At 39.7% G+C, this 15,560-nt stretch overlaps 1 protein-coding gene across 4 annotated transcripts in view; it reads left to right on the top strand.

Annotated features, from left to right (window-relative positions):
- Positions 1-15,560, top strand: part of LOC143346684 (protein apterous-like) — an 84,076-nt gene that overhangs the window by 25,318 nt on the left and 43,198 nt on the right. The gene's annotated exons all lie outside the window — the stretch shown is intronic.

The raw sequence follows: 15,560 nt of genomic DNA, 5'->3' as shown, positions 1-15,560 counted from the left end.
TGATATGTTTACAAGTACCAAAGAAACAACTGACAATACGTTTTAACCGAACGTCTGACTGGTATTCGCGTTGTACAATCTTCAAAATCAGAGTAAATAGTAATCAGAATTATAAATATAATAATCAGATATCATATTTCTAAAGTCAGATTCATTATACGGAAGTAGTAGAAGGATGAACTTTTATAAATAGTAGTAATTGTTGATCCCTTAATAATGAAGAATCAAATGGAATTATTATTAAACTGTGACAAGTTTACAAGTACCAAACGACAATTAAACCTCTAATTGATATTCGCATTGGCGTTAGTTATGGAACTCTAACCTGTAAAGTCGAGGTGAATCGTTGCTGACTGGTAAGAAGTTTACAGGTATAATTACAGACAATAATTAGATACTTTGGAAGAATACTGAGCGCCGGAACGACCTTACTCTACCGACGAAACAAATGGAATACACGTTTTATCGAATCAAGATGGTAGTCGGTGCTCGCGTTAACGTTAATTACGTAACTATAATTTCCAAAACCAGTGCGAATAGTTGCTAACTGGTAATCATTTTACCGCTAGAGTTGTAATAATCGTACGTCGCCTAATTACATTTCTATCCGATGCTAGAGCCAGCCGTTAATTATGGCGTTCGAATCTTCAAAGCCACGGTAAACGATTGCTAATTGGTAATAAGTTTATTATAGTAATTAGTTAGATAGGAAACCTCGAAAGAACAATCTATATCTCTTTAACCTCACCTTACCGGTCGTGGATTAAAGCTTTCAATTAACAATCCGCGCATGTACCTATGAATCTTCGCATCGTCGGCTGATTATCTTCCCAAGCAGAGCAATTAGTTGTAACCGCAAAAGGGTAGCGTCTCTGTCGTTTATCAACAATGTTTCCCGTGGAAGTGCTGCGGTTAGGGCTGTATCGTTGCTTTGGAACCATTATCTATCGCGTGTAACCTTGATAATTTTATACGCACAACTTTTACATTGCACCTGCAGCACTTCCGGAATCGCAAACTTTATTTTCTCCCTTTTATCATAATCTTGTTCGTAATGTTCCTTGTCAAGAACAGTATTTAATACTGTAGGGTCAATGCACATCAGCGTCATTCTGTTGGTAAAATAGAACGATGTCAAAAGTAACAATTTGACTTTGGAATACGATTTTATAAGAATTGTTACGGTTAAAAGTGTTACGACTAAGGACGAAGATACAATTATTAGCTTTATTAACGAGAGGATAAATAATCGTGTAAAAGTTAAACTTCTCACGTTTTATAATTTTTTACAGAAATATTTCTAAAGATGGGCTCACAAATTCCACCGAATCTTAAATATTTCTTTGACCTTCGGAGTTCGCATTGCGTCGACTGCTCGCTGATCATCGCCGTTTCCTTCAATCTTTCTTTCGCGTTTTTTCTGCTCCCTCCCCCTTTAGCTGACCAATTTTCATCGACATTACATTGTTCTCCGTTTCCGCGGCGCGTCGTACAATTTCAATAACGAACAATCCATGCAACGGGGTCAGCTCGTAACAATCCGCCAAGAATAGTCGGGTCGCTTGTCACGTCAGCAAGTCAAGCGAGAAGCAATTTCTGTAATTTCAAGAGCCGTTTGAAGACGCTGTTCGAGAGTACTCGTGTCGCATCAAAGCGGACGCCGTTTTGCGCAACGCGTCGACGAAGGCCTCCGGGTTCTTTTCGACCGGGGCACGATAAGGGCCCGTTTTATCGACGTGCACGCGATTGGCATCAAATTACCGTTGCAACGACGCAGGACGAGGACGAATCGAGCTAGGAATAACGATAAAAGTATCGCCGCCATGACGGTTGGTACGTTACGTTACTCGAATCGACGCACAGCTGGTCAAAATTCAGTTTTCCGCTTGAAAGTATAGGAAATAATAAAAATTAGCGGGAGAAATAATTAATTTTAATCAACTTCAGTGGTTTTAAATTTATTGCATTCAATCTTTATACAGATTTTTAAAAATTTAAATTAGTTAATCCGATCGTGGACGATTTTATCAAAACGAAAACGAAATTGAGGACTCGTTTTTCCTATATGTTACAAGTTCTTGATGTCAAGTTTTACAATCACTCATCCAGTCTTATATATTAAAATCAATACATTTTTACGTTCACGAGATATTCGCAAAGCAAATCTATTCTTTCTCGTAGTCACTTTTTGTAAAGCAAATTTAAACAAAATTAAATAATATATGCGTTTGAAGAATTATTTGTAATTAGATCGTACGTCAAGGGGTTGTACTTGAAATAGTTTTGGTAGATTTGCTGACAAAAAAATCCTCCGACGTAACGAAGACACAGCCGCCATTGTGAATGCTTTCATAACGTAGAAAAGCATTTCTGCGCGAATAGCTCGTCGTTTGATCAATTGTACCGTAAGATATCGGCGATAAACAGTACACCGGAAGTTACGCGAGCGCGTCGACTTCCGGAGGGCGGGAAAAAGCGGAGTTTTTAAGCGCGGATGCAGGAATGCACGGCGTTGTGTCTCTCCGCGGAAATTCCGCGGCTCCTTTAACGAACGAATTCCCATACGAGACCCCCCACCTATGCACTTGGCACAGCTTAATAAGCATTCTCTCACGTTTCGCCGGGTCTGCGGCGATATTTCCATTCCGAGGAAAACAATTGCGCCCCCCCGACGGACCAGTAGTAAACGGAAATCACCTGTCTCGCCATATTTCGCGCGTCGATACGAGACACTAATCCACGACGGGGGAACTCGAAGGGGACTCGCGATAATTCAGCAGGTATACGGCGCTAACCGGGACACGTAATCTTTTCGAGCGAAAATTGCTACCTTTAAACGCCTTTAAACGAAACCGTCGACCGTTTCTCCGTGATTTTATATTCCGGTTTGGATCGGGATACATTGTTTCCGGTATTCGATGCCTCGTCGAACGCTTTCGATTTGGATTACATATTCACCTTGGTTCCAGATAATGATCAAATCCTTCGAAAGTAACAGAAATTAATTACACGTTTGAATCGTTCTCCCAAAGACAGTATGGAATCGTATAAACACGATGCAAATTCTTATTAACCCTTTGCTAACTCGTTGCAATTCTTGATGTCAAGTTTCGCAATAATGAGGCTACTCGTCATCAAGTCTTATATAGAGTGTTCGCCACTTCTGGGAAAAATTTTAATGGGAGATTCTAGAGGCCAAAATAAGACGAAAATTAAGAATATCAATTTCTTGATTGAGGTTTCGTTAAAGAGTTATTAAAAAATTAAATTAAAAAATTTCAAATCATTTTGGAAAAATTATTTTCGGTTGCAGGGGTCAATTACAATAATTTTTGGTGAATAAACATACCTCCGAAATCCTACGTACTTTCGAGAAAAAATATTCCCATAGACCTAAGGTGACCGTAGTTAGATACTTGAGGATCTCTTTAGAATCTCTCATTAAAATGTTTCCCAAGGATGGCCGAACACCCTGTATATTAAAATCAATACATTTTTACATTCACGAGATATTCGTAAAACAAATCTACTCTTTTTTATTATCATTCCTTGCACGAACAAATTTGAACGAAATTAAATAGTATACGTTTGAAAAATTATTCGGAATTAAATCGTACGTCCAGGGGTTAAGAGACTGAAAGCGATGCAGCCATCTTTTCCTCTGTATTTTGTCCAATATCTCACCTTTTGCTCAACTATATTAGTGGAACTCAGAACTACGTGGTTGAAAGTGTAAGTAAAAAGTGTTCTTTTTTAACTTGCTGTGAGGTGATTGCGAGATAAGCATGTGTGGTCTTGTTTTATCTCAAACCGTGATTTAACGAGACCCTCTAACGTTTGGAATTACATATCCTCGAAACAGCTACTCGCGATTACTGATCTAAAGCTTTTAAAGATGATCGTTTTCCATTTTTTTTTATTCCCATAAGTAGATAGTAACAAGGGGCATGTGAATATTCCGCACGGTATCTTCAAAGTTGATTTATTACCATCGGTTCAAATCACCACAGGTGTACGGCTATCAATTCACACATCATATATGTGTGAGACGCTAGATCCTAACAATACTTCGCGAACTCCATTTCCACCTTTCATGTTCCTTGTAACATAAACCTCCAGTCCTAGGCGGTCGTCGACCAAATCTATAGAGTTATCCAAATTGAGTGTGACATCTTTCAATTGAAATAAAACACAAACTATTTGAGATATTTCAGGTTTCTTCATTTTAATAGCAATGCTACAAACATTACGAATATTATATAATCCATAGCGACAAAAAAAATTCCTCAGAATCGATGTATCGTACGCTCGTTTGACGGGGAAAAGGATAAGAAAAGACACAACATAAATTTCATGCTCTAAATCGTATCTCACGCATTTATTAATTACTAGAAAATAGTCGATTAAATGTGTATAAAATGGGGATCAGAATAACAGTTACAGCAATTTATTTTTATTTTCGTCGTGAAATATTTATTTTTATAATTGAAATTCGTATCTCCAACGTGTAATGGATAAACATTCGTTATCGAAATTCGTATCTGGATAAGAATTTTCCTCGTCTCAGATCTCGATCAGCTGTTTGAGAATCACCTCCTAAGCGTAAACGACTGTTAATTTTCGAAAAAAAAAATAGACTCATAGATCTTAACAAAAGGAGCAAAAAAGTCTAGTACCGCGAGCTTCTAAAACGCAGATTTGTATCTAAAAAATGCAATTATTCCTTGAACATCGTGCGATATTTAATGCATAGCAAGATGGCGTCGCTCGTAGAGCGCTGCTCACCGACCAAGGAGACGACGAAGAAGAACCGCGTTTCCAGCTATAAATATTCATTACAGAAGAAATAGTTATAATTTTTGCTCTTTTCGTTCAGATCTATACAACGATATCGGGCCGTTTCCTTCGTACGAGTTGGAAATATTAATCGTCGATCTTATTCGTTCCGTACCAACAAAGAATCGTGTTCGTTAAACGATCGTCGCGGACCTATACGGTTCGAAACACACACAACTCGTTACCGAACGCGTGCTTCCCACTTCTCTTCCTCCGCTCGAGAGGAATGAAAATATCAACCTTCCCGTTCATCGCGATTCGCTCGTCCGCCTACTGATCGTCCCCGACAGATCGGCGCGCAAAATAATTTAAAGGTTCATGCAGGGAATATCTCGGGTGGACGTTGGTAGAGAGACAGGAACATCGTGTTGGGCCGTGGAAGGCCTCACACGGCGCGGATATTAGCGTACTCCCTCGCCGGACGATTCGCACACACGGCCAACCGCGTATGTACGGACTGACCAGTCCGTGGACTAATGGTCACGACTCGACCATTTACCTCCGGCGAAGCGTCGATTCTTGATAAGTAAATCACCGTCGATCTACATTTCACCAGCGCCAGACGATATACACGTGCAGCGGCCGGACGTCATCCGATGGCGCACCGACGGCCGTCATCCCCCGGATGTCCTCGGTGCACTTGCTCCACTTCGTCCTTTTTCATCCACCTATCCACCTCCCCCGACGATGAATTTGCTTTATTCCTTTTTACATTTAATTAAATCGTCGATAAGCTCAATGGAAATTAGGGAACGTGTTGTTCGAGAGTTTCTAAAAAATATCGACTTTTACAGGATTACCTTAAAATTGTGGTGAAATTTTAAAAAAACTTGACAATGTTATTTGGACCTTAACCCCTGCCGTACAATGACGAGTCTCATTCGTTGTAAGTTCTTGATGTCAAGTTTCACAATCATGAGGCTACTTACTCGATATCGAGTTTTATACAGGGTGTTCGGCCACTCCTGAGAAAAATTGTAATGATAGATTCTAGAGGCCAAAATAGGACAAAAATCAAGAATACCATTTTGTTGATGGAGGCTTTCTTGAAAAGTTATTAACGTTTAAAGTTCCGCCCGTACTGAATTTTTTTCTCGAAAGTGGGTAGGATTTCGGGAGTATGTCTATTCACCAAAAATGATTATAATCGACCCCTGCAACTAAAAATAATTTTTCCAGAACGATTTGAAACTTTTCAATTTCGCCGAAAAATTTAGGCACCTACCCCCTGTCGATTTTTCTTAAAAATTCCGTTTTCATTTTTAGTAATTTTGTTTGACGCCCTACAGAAAAGTTGTCTAATACTTTTTTGTAGGTACCCATGGACTCTGTTTCAGAAAAAAATTTCAATGAAATATATTCACTATTGTAGGAGATATGGTCGTTTGAAAATTGGACCATTTTTATGAGATTTTTCTAACTTTACGAGGTCAAGAAACAACTTTTCGAATATTTTTATAATTCCTACATATTCTACACTAAAATACGCGACGTTTGCCTTTTTAAACATTAAAATCGTCCAATCCGTTCAGAAGTTATGATGTTTTAAAGATTTGCATGAAATTTCCGGACAACATTTCTAGCCATAAATTACATTTTCGATTAGGAATTTTTTTCTCCAAAATGCGTAGGATTTCGAGGGTATGTCTATTCACCAAAAATGATTATAATCGACCCCTGCAACTAAAAATAATTTTTTTAGAACGATTTGAAACATGTGAAATTTCAGGGGAATCATTCATTCATGATCAGACAGTACATTTTCGATAACGAATTTTTTTCTCGAAACTGGATAGGATTTCGGGGATATGTGTATTCACCAAAAATAATTGTAACTGACCCTCGCAACCAAAAATAATTTTTTCAGAATGATTTGAAATTTTTAATTTTTTTAATAACTTTTTAACGAAGCCTTAGTCAAGAATTAATATTCTTGTTTTCCGTCTTATTTTTGCCTCTAAAATCTCCGATTAAAATTTTTTCCAGGGGTGGCCGAACACCCTGTATATTAAAATCAACACATTTTTACATTTACGAGGTATTTATAAAAAAAATCTATTCTTTTTCGTGGGCAAATTTAAAAGACCATACTAATGTTATTGGACCTCATATAGGACTGCATACGGTGCTATATTGTAAATCTGTTTTACTGAAAACGACAATTTTTTCGTCTTCGCTCATCTTTGTCGATCAACTTGAAATTTGAATATGGTATATAAAAATATATCATTCTGTTAATTATCCTTCTTGTACGAACTCATTTTAAAATGATCTTACAAGATTAGAAGGATGTTGCAAATGTAATAATTTATAGCTTAATCTTAATAAATGCAAAGTTATCGGATTCAATCTTAATGCTAACTTGAAGCAACACACCTTGTTATATAACTATCTTCTATACTTGTATCTCTTTCTGTATTAATGGGTGTTTAATAATAATAAATAAGTAAAATGTAAATATAACTATGTATGGGGCGATATGATCGCCATTATGTGTAAGATGAACTTTTTTATGAAACGTGAACGTTCCTTTTCTTCTTCAAACGCCACAATACTTTCAGTACATTTTCCATAAATTATCGTATAAGCACGACGCGAATTTAGAGTATTTTGATTAAATTAATTTTGATAGTTCCGTCCATTGGATTATTTAAACTATTATGGTCTGATCGAGCGAGGAGATCATCGTTCCTACCGAACGAGCAGAATGTTTATTTGGCTGTGCATCGGCGGTAGTGAAATTTCTCGCGATTTCGATAGCCAAGCGCGTAGCAGAGTCTCCTCTTGGCGGTCTTTGGCCCTGTTTGCTCTTCTTCGGGCTTCTGCTCGCTCGTAGACGCGGTGGTATGCCTCGAAAATCGCGCCAGCCGATCTCTGAAGCCACGGTCGAGATCCCTCGGGATAAGTGGCTGGTTTTATCGCGCGAACGAGGACGCGGCAGGGAAGACACCCTCTGACAGCGACGAGATTAAAGTTCGCGGGTAGAAGAGTCGCGTATCAGATATTCAAATACGTATCCCGATGATTTCGCGTACCGCCCGCGATACTGAAAATCCAAATTACGGGAATTTTAAATTTATTCAAAGTTTCACGCCAAAATCCTGCTCGAAGTATCGTGCATAACACGTGGAATTATTACTTAATTATTAATATATTATATATTAATGCGATCGACAGTCTTTCGATTTGATTAATCGTACTCCGCTGTGTCGATTTATTTACAAATATTTCGGTGATTTGTTTCACTGCTCTCTGGAATTTCTTACGTATCTTTGGTGTATCGTCACATTTCTTAAATAACAAATACCCAAATAAAATCGACAGTAATAAAATTACACACAAAATAGTTTTAACAATTGTATTACTTTTTATTTTGAAAGGAAGCTGATTTCAGAGCTCGCGAAGACAAGTATCGCCAAAATATTAATCACGTACGAATATTTTTGGTCAACCCAGTAGAACGTTGACTTGGAATGGAATTTCAGGGGTTGAAACGTACATTTAACCGAACCCTCAAAGAAAATGTCTTCGTGGGCGTATCGAACGAGGAAAGATTCTAAAAAGCACATTATAATCGACGTGGGGACAATTCCGTGTCCTTTCCTTGGAAGTTGCAGGTTAGATTGGTACATTGGGGGCACGGTTTTCGAGACGGTCGCGTTTCCCATTGTCGCTGGGCGCAGGAACTTTATTCGCGGCGGATAGTGTGTCGGCGATACGCGATATCTACTAGGAAAAGGAATAAATTTGTCGCTGCGATGTGCGGCCGCGATTCCCCCGTGATTTACTCGCGCGGCACTCGTAAATTAAGCCTTGAAATTTGAGAACGTAGATTTCCCGTTGATGCGATTGTGTAAGACGAGCCCCCCGGGTTTTTGCACGCGCGCGGATCACGTTGATTCGTTGTTTCGTGCCCAAGATGCAAATGTTGCGGTCGACGATTACGCGAGAGCCTCGCGGTTGCCTCTGTATCAGCGACAAAGGATCGAGACGAGGGCCAACGTTTTCCTCGATATCCTAGAAGAACGAAATGACCCTACTCTCGTTGCAAACAGAGATGGCCAAATTCTACGACTCGCGACTCGAAGTGATCGTTGTCTTTTGGTGTTTGAACGGACGAGCTTACAAATTTAATTTCCAACAAAATATATCGTACGTACTTTTGCTGCGAAAGCAAGCTGAAACGAGACTTTTATAGTTGGTATCGCTAATTACTCCTCTTTTGATAGGAAGTTTAAATTTCATTGTAATCCCTTCAATTCTGAACACGATCACCACTTAGAGATACTGTAGTAATTAAAAAAAATAATAGAAGCTGTCGAAATTATTAAATCTTTCTAATCGGGCGTTGAAGAGTAATGCAATGCAATATAATTAATAAAAGGAAAAATGAAAAAAACATTCTACGTCCTGAGATTCGATCCCTGAATAAAATATGAGTTGTTTCCTATGCTAGCTGCTGCACTGCAGTAATTTTTTACCATGACGATTTATTACTAAAATATATCTGGCTAAGCGATTTTTTCAGACTTTATTTTTTTCATAACTAACTAGCCATCTGTACACGTGAATGTACACTTGATGTACACGTGAATCTACGAGCTCGCAAGATATCATTAAAATCGGCGAGTATCAGATCTGACATTCTCCCCCGCGAGTCTCAGCAATAAGAGTACCTTTTACCATTTCTCACAAGGTTCGTGTCAGATTATCCGCCATCAGTTTCACCTCAACAATATGTGAATCTTTTAATACGATCCTCGAACAAAGCGCACACTTCTCACGAATCAAACGCTTATGATCGAACGATTAAACAACCGACATCGGATGCACAGTGCTTACCACGAAATCGCAGGATCGCGAGTGTAGCTATTTAGTTAGCGAGGTATAACTGTACGTAGCATCTAAAAGATCTGCTCGAGATAGGATAGGTTGAAACACAGGATAATAACAATCTATATGAACACAAATACGAAACTTCATTAACATGGTATTGAATTTCTCATAACCTCTGACTGTAGTATCAGTGTTACCTAACGTCCCCACTCAACAATAGGCGAATATTTTGATACAAAGTGCTTCTCACGAATCGAAGGTAACGCGATCGGGCCATTAAAAGCTGGAATCCTCTGTGTACTAAGTATTAAGTTGTACAAAAACTGCAATTAGCGAGAAACGACAGGAATGTGTTATTTAATCGTTCTGTATCGATTTCGTTCAAATTTGGCGTGTAATTCTATCTATTTTTATAGATATTTCAACTTCAAAATACTGCCATTTTTTTAATTATCAATTGTTTTCTGCCCTTTTAGTACCGGCTATAGAAAAATGCACCCTAATTAAGAATCTTTTTGACTCAGACAAACAGAATGACTGGAATTATGGAAGACATTAGAACATTTGTACTGTACTGCCACTAATTTTGTCTATTTCTCGTCATAAAAATTTCTGAATATTACTGAAAGAGTAATAAACATATATGAGAAACGCCGATGCAAGAACTTGCATAGCGTCTTTATAAAAAAATACCAAAGAGAACATTAAAAAACGCGTTTTATATTAGAAGACCCTCTTAAGGGTTAATTGGACAATACGAATATTGTCAATTTCGAAGCTATCGCCCGGAAAAACGGTCTTTGTAGCATTTTCCAAGATCGGTTCGAGTAGTCGGGGTGCGAGAAACTGGCGAACGAAGTGTCTCGAGGCAGAAGGCGTGGCGGAGTCGTGTTCACACGTCGGTCAGCCCTTGCACGCGAGACCCTGGGACGCACAGCACGCTTCCTCGTCGTAAGAACTACGGTATTTACCCCGTGTGTATGTGTGTGTGTGTAGAATCCGCGCGGACTGCATATGTCGTCATACAAGACTGACAGGCAAGATGGAATAGCGCAGACATCCCGTCACGACACGGCTTCGGGCCCGAAACTCTCTTATCTCGGTGGCTCGCATGTGCGATCTGCTGTTGTCGCCGCATAGCCGGCGTGTCGTTGCTGCCGCAACCGGTGTTATTAGGCAGCGCGTTCGCGTGTCCGTCCAGTGAACCCGGTTTTGCGCGCGTGACACCCTTTCGTAACTCCCGCGGAAGGCTCTATCGGAAGGAATTATTTCCAGCAGCGGTCCCGTGGCCGCTTTTCTAACGCCGTGGAATCGCTACAGCCAACGATTGATCCAACGCGACGACGCGTTCAGCCGTCCAAGCTTTCTAAGTGTCGGGTTACTGGACCGATCCACTACAGCCTCGACGCGTTGACGATGATAGGGGTTGTTGTCTGCGCGTCAAAAGTCGCCTCCGCGAGGCGTACCGCCGTGAAATTTCGTTCAAAACTCAACCAGCGTGCCAACCCCTCTTGCATACCTGGACTTCATGTCCATTTTGACCCTTGCAAATTATTTAAATTTTAAACCTACTGTTTAGCTAATTATTCCCCCTCTGATTGTTGTCTTGGATATAGTAATAGTATTCATCTCCAAGATCAACACACTGTACCATAGAGAGATGACGTGTTGGCTAGGCATTTACAAACAGAAGAGTGCAAGTGCATAGCAGGTCTTAATTCCCACCAGAAATCCCCGCTTTAATAAGGAATAAAGCAAAACATTCGAAGTAAATTTGTTAGCACTGATGATCCTCGTTTCACGGCGCGTTGACGGTGATAGGGGTTACTGTCTAAGCGTAGTTAACTTCGCTTTAGCTTCTTCTAGACCCCAATAATCCACTTAAGGATTAATCACTTAGTCAGAACCTTCAAACCAAGTTTCTTGGCGCTTCCAAGTTCCCCAGTCGGATACGTCAGAATCGAATGCAATATCGACGGAAAGATATTCCATGGAACCTTCCAAAATACTCGCCGAAATCGATGCAATCTCGCGAACACAGTCTCGCTTTGCCCGCTATCCGTGTTTATCAGCGGTCCTCGAGAGCACATCGCTCCGGCAAAACGAGAAACAAAGCGTGGCTCCCTATCCGCTCGGTGACCAGATCTTGATATTTTGACACCGAACAGGATGCAATTAGCGAAAACGGGGAACCAGTCGCAGGGTTTCGGCGCACAGGTGCCCCTTCCCTCCCCCCCTGGGGGGTTACACGACTTATTCGTTTCATTTCTCGAACGCATCGACGAGCGTTAACGAGCCACTTTCCAAGGGAAATACGAATAAGCACGGTTCTCCGTCGGGCGTGGAACGTCGAAAGTAGTGTCTGGTCGCCTCGCGTGTTCGCTCGGCCCGGCCGGGTGGCTTTGCCGTAAAAATTGCTTGCGCGTAAAGAGATAGTTGCATGGGCTAGGCAAGAAGCTTCCTGGATTGTTCCGTTTCTTTCCTCCGTTGGTTCTCGTCGCGTCGTTGGACGCTTCTTTACCCGCTCCGTCTCTCGTTTACGGGCGCGTTCGTACGGCCTGGATAGTCCGTTAATATGAGCGGCGTCGGTAATCGAAGCGTGTCCAGCCCCCTGATCGCTGATAAATTCCTCTAATGCGACTAATGAACTACCCGCTACAAGATCCCCGAGCGCTCTCTCGGTTGCTTTCGTTTGCTTCGCGAGACCGACGACGATGGCTCTGCGATCGCTAGCGCGCGCGCCTGCGCGCTCCCCGCGACAGGGAAGTTCAATGCCGGCTTGGTAATTAATTCGGGACCCGTCTCGCTTCGGGGACCTTTCGGAATTTGTTGCCCACGCCGGGCAAATTCGCCCGTTAAACGATGCAGATTCGTTACGTAGGCGGCCACCATTCGGGATATCAGCCTCGAACCGGACCGATAATTAATAGGCAGAGGCGTTTAATCATTTTAGGATTCGTTCTTTTGTTCCTACGATCGGATTCAAGCAACTGGGGAAAGTTTATAAATCGAACTCTTGCGTTATTTTTATTTTAACTTGAGTTAAAACGTCTGTACGTATGCTGCAGTTCCGTGTGCCTTTGTTTCCTTATTTATTTTCTATTACTTTCTTCGTTTCTCCATTTTGACCATTTTACCATCAGTGAGTTCAATATGTCGGCTGTATGCCATTGCATGTTACTGTAGGATTTAAAGAAGAGAATTGTATTTGAAACAAATATACAAACGTATTTAAAACATACTGTGCACATAATCTTTTTACACAAATCAATATTACATAGGAATCACATCTGTTCTTCATAACCACTCAAAAAATCGTTTTGTTCTCAAAAAATCTCAATAAAATTTATCTCTTCAGGAATTATTGAAGGAAGTAGACTATTATCCATGACAACAGTATTAATTGAAAAGTTCGATAAATCAGAAGTTTTTATAGAAACACTAATTTGATGATCTAATAATAATCCTTCATGCGATAATTACTGATATCCTGGAACTTAATATTCTGATTATTCACTTTCACAATGAAGTTCTCGTAAATTAAGTGTAATTATCGTCGCTTTAACTTCTTCTAGGCTGGTCGAGCACTTCTTTGAACAATATTGAAAGTTTGTTGGGTTTTCTAACGTTCACCTAATAGATAAGATAATTCTAAATGTGAACAGTAATTATTCGATGAAACTTCATTTCTAATAAAAATAGAAAGCAAGGCAATTCACGAGCCAAGTAATTACGAGGATATCGTTAAAAAGTGATAACGATTTGTATTATTTTATGGATACTGCACGCGATAATATCAAGCTTACTAGGAGTTTGACGATTTCAACGATGGTTTGGTTAATTTGTGAGAATTAATTCAATTAGCTGATAACTATGACAGGAACAGGAAAGCTTCGTGCAATATTATTAACACAGCGTTTAAAAATAATATTTTTTCGTCATACATTCTGTCCAATTAAATATGAGTAATCTAAAAGGAATTTATAAAAATTCTGTTCGAAGAAACCAGTCTGATTCTGAACATACAGATAGAATTACATTACGAGTCGAACGCTTATAGTGTATGTATAGCATGCAATCAACGATTCTAACGACAATGTAATTATTCTACATGAGAAAATGAATTAAAAATATAAAATAAAGTTTTAACATACGACGCTTTGTTTTTGAGAAAATTAATTTTGAAAGTTCATCGGACACGCGCGCGATTGACTGACACGTCTGTCCATTACTGGTTACTTCTACTTCAAGAGAACCGACTTCGAATACACTGCGAAAAATGCTTTTGGAGAATACGTTTGGTTCAAATTCACGTAAATCACGATGAACAGAGTCATTTGAACCAACTGTAGCTCTCAAAAAAATTCTTATCAACTAACAATGATACTTGACTGCATCGACTCGACGGATTTTTCTATACGTATTAATTTTATTTGGTAACCGAGTACGCGCAAGAAACTGAACGCTCATTTTTTAATGGTAAAAGCAAACTCTCGTATTATTATTAATAATCAAAAATAATAGTAAACATTTATAAACAAATTTTCTATGAAACAAGTAGAGTAACTGTGACAGTGATCGGACAATCGACGAAGCTTTTTCTCAATATTAAAAAAACAAGATGTGTTTAGGTCTGGGTTACAGTTTTTAATCTTATTCCTAAACGATATTCATTTGTTACGTGATTATTGATACATCTAGGTACGTTCTGATTACAATAATTTCGTTGAAATGAAAGGACATTGGATGTATTTATTTAAAAAATTTAAACGTAGAAAGTTTTATGACAAAAACGATCGTGTTAATCAATTTCTAAGAAGTAAACATTTTATTTTGTCTTAATCGTTGAATTATTGGGGAGGTTACTCTATAATGCATACTTTAATGCTGATAAAGAAATCAGGGAATTTCTTTTCTTCCCGAAACTTTTACAATTTGCGTTTCGACGGAGCGTTACGTGAAGATATTCGGAGGATACACGGGGCTACGTGTTTCCACGTGTCGCGGGAGGGAGAAGTACGGGAGGGGTCGTTAAATTTACCAACGAGTCCGAGTACCGAAGGGTACGTCAGATCGGATTTGTCGGAACGTTCGTTCCTGCAGGTTTATTTTCGCTATTGGTAGTCGAAATCATCGCTGGAACCCCACGTCCCCCTCCCTTCCCTTGCCCTTCGATGGGTTTTCGAGAACAGGAGGGGGAAGGATGAGGGCACCGGTCTCGCCACTCATTATTTATCGAGTAAACTCGTACCAGCGCCACGTGGGACGCTGGACACGCATAATTTATCGCGTGGCTTTTTTACATACAGCGAACGTATGAACTTCGTCGAGGATTTGCACGTATTTCGAATCGCGAGTTTCACGATTTCGAGGATTCGTAACTCTTCCGATAACCTCCAACGATACAGAGCTCTACTAATACTTATGGAATTTTGAATGGTATCGCTTAAATCCGTCGAATATTTTTCAAGGTTTGCATCCGCCATCTTGAAAGACACGATTGTACGCATTCTCGATAAAACGTTCAAGATTCGGCTGTAATTTCGTATCTTGTAGACTTCACAGTAACACGGTAATAAAATGTTTCTTCGATATGCATACAACGAAAATAAATGAAGTAATTAACGTCGAGAACGTTCAGTTTTGTTTCGAGCGAAAGAAACGCGAAGATAGAAGGTATCGAAAGATAGTTATAGACTCGAAGATTGTGACAGTCCGCGTTTACGTTCTATATAAATCACTATGTATACTCGTGTATTAGTCAGTATCGTCGGAACGTCATTATATTTTCGCAATGGAAGATACACGACCGCATAAAATTCACTTATTCCTTGTAGAACCACCGATACGTTTGAACCGGTTCGGTAGAGTATCTCGTGAGTCGTCGT

This window comes from Colletes latitarsis, chromosome 10 (assembly GCF_051014445.1).
Source record: "Colletes latitarsis isolate SP2378_abdomen chromosome 10, iyColLati1, whole genome shotgun sequence".
Lineage (NCBI taxonomy): Eukaryota > Metazoa > Arthropoda > Insecta > Hymenoptera > Colletidae > Colletes > Colletes latitarsis.
This window is presented reverse-complemented; position numbering and strand designations above follow the sequence as displayed.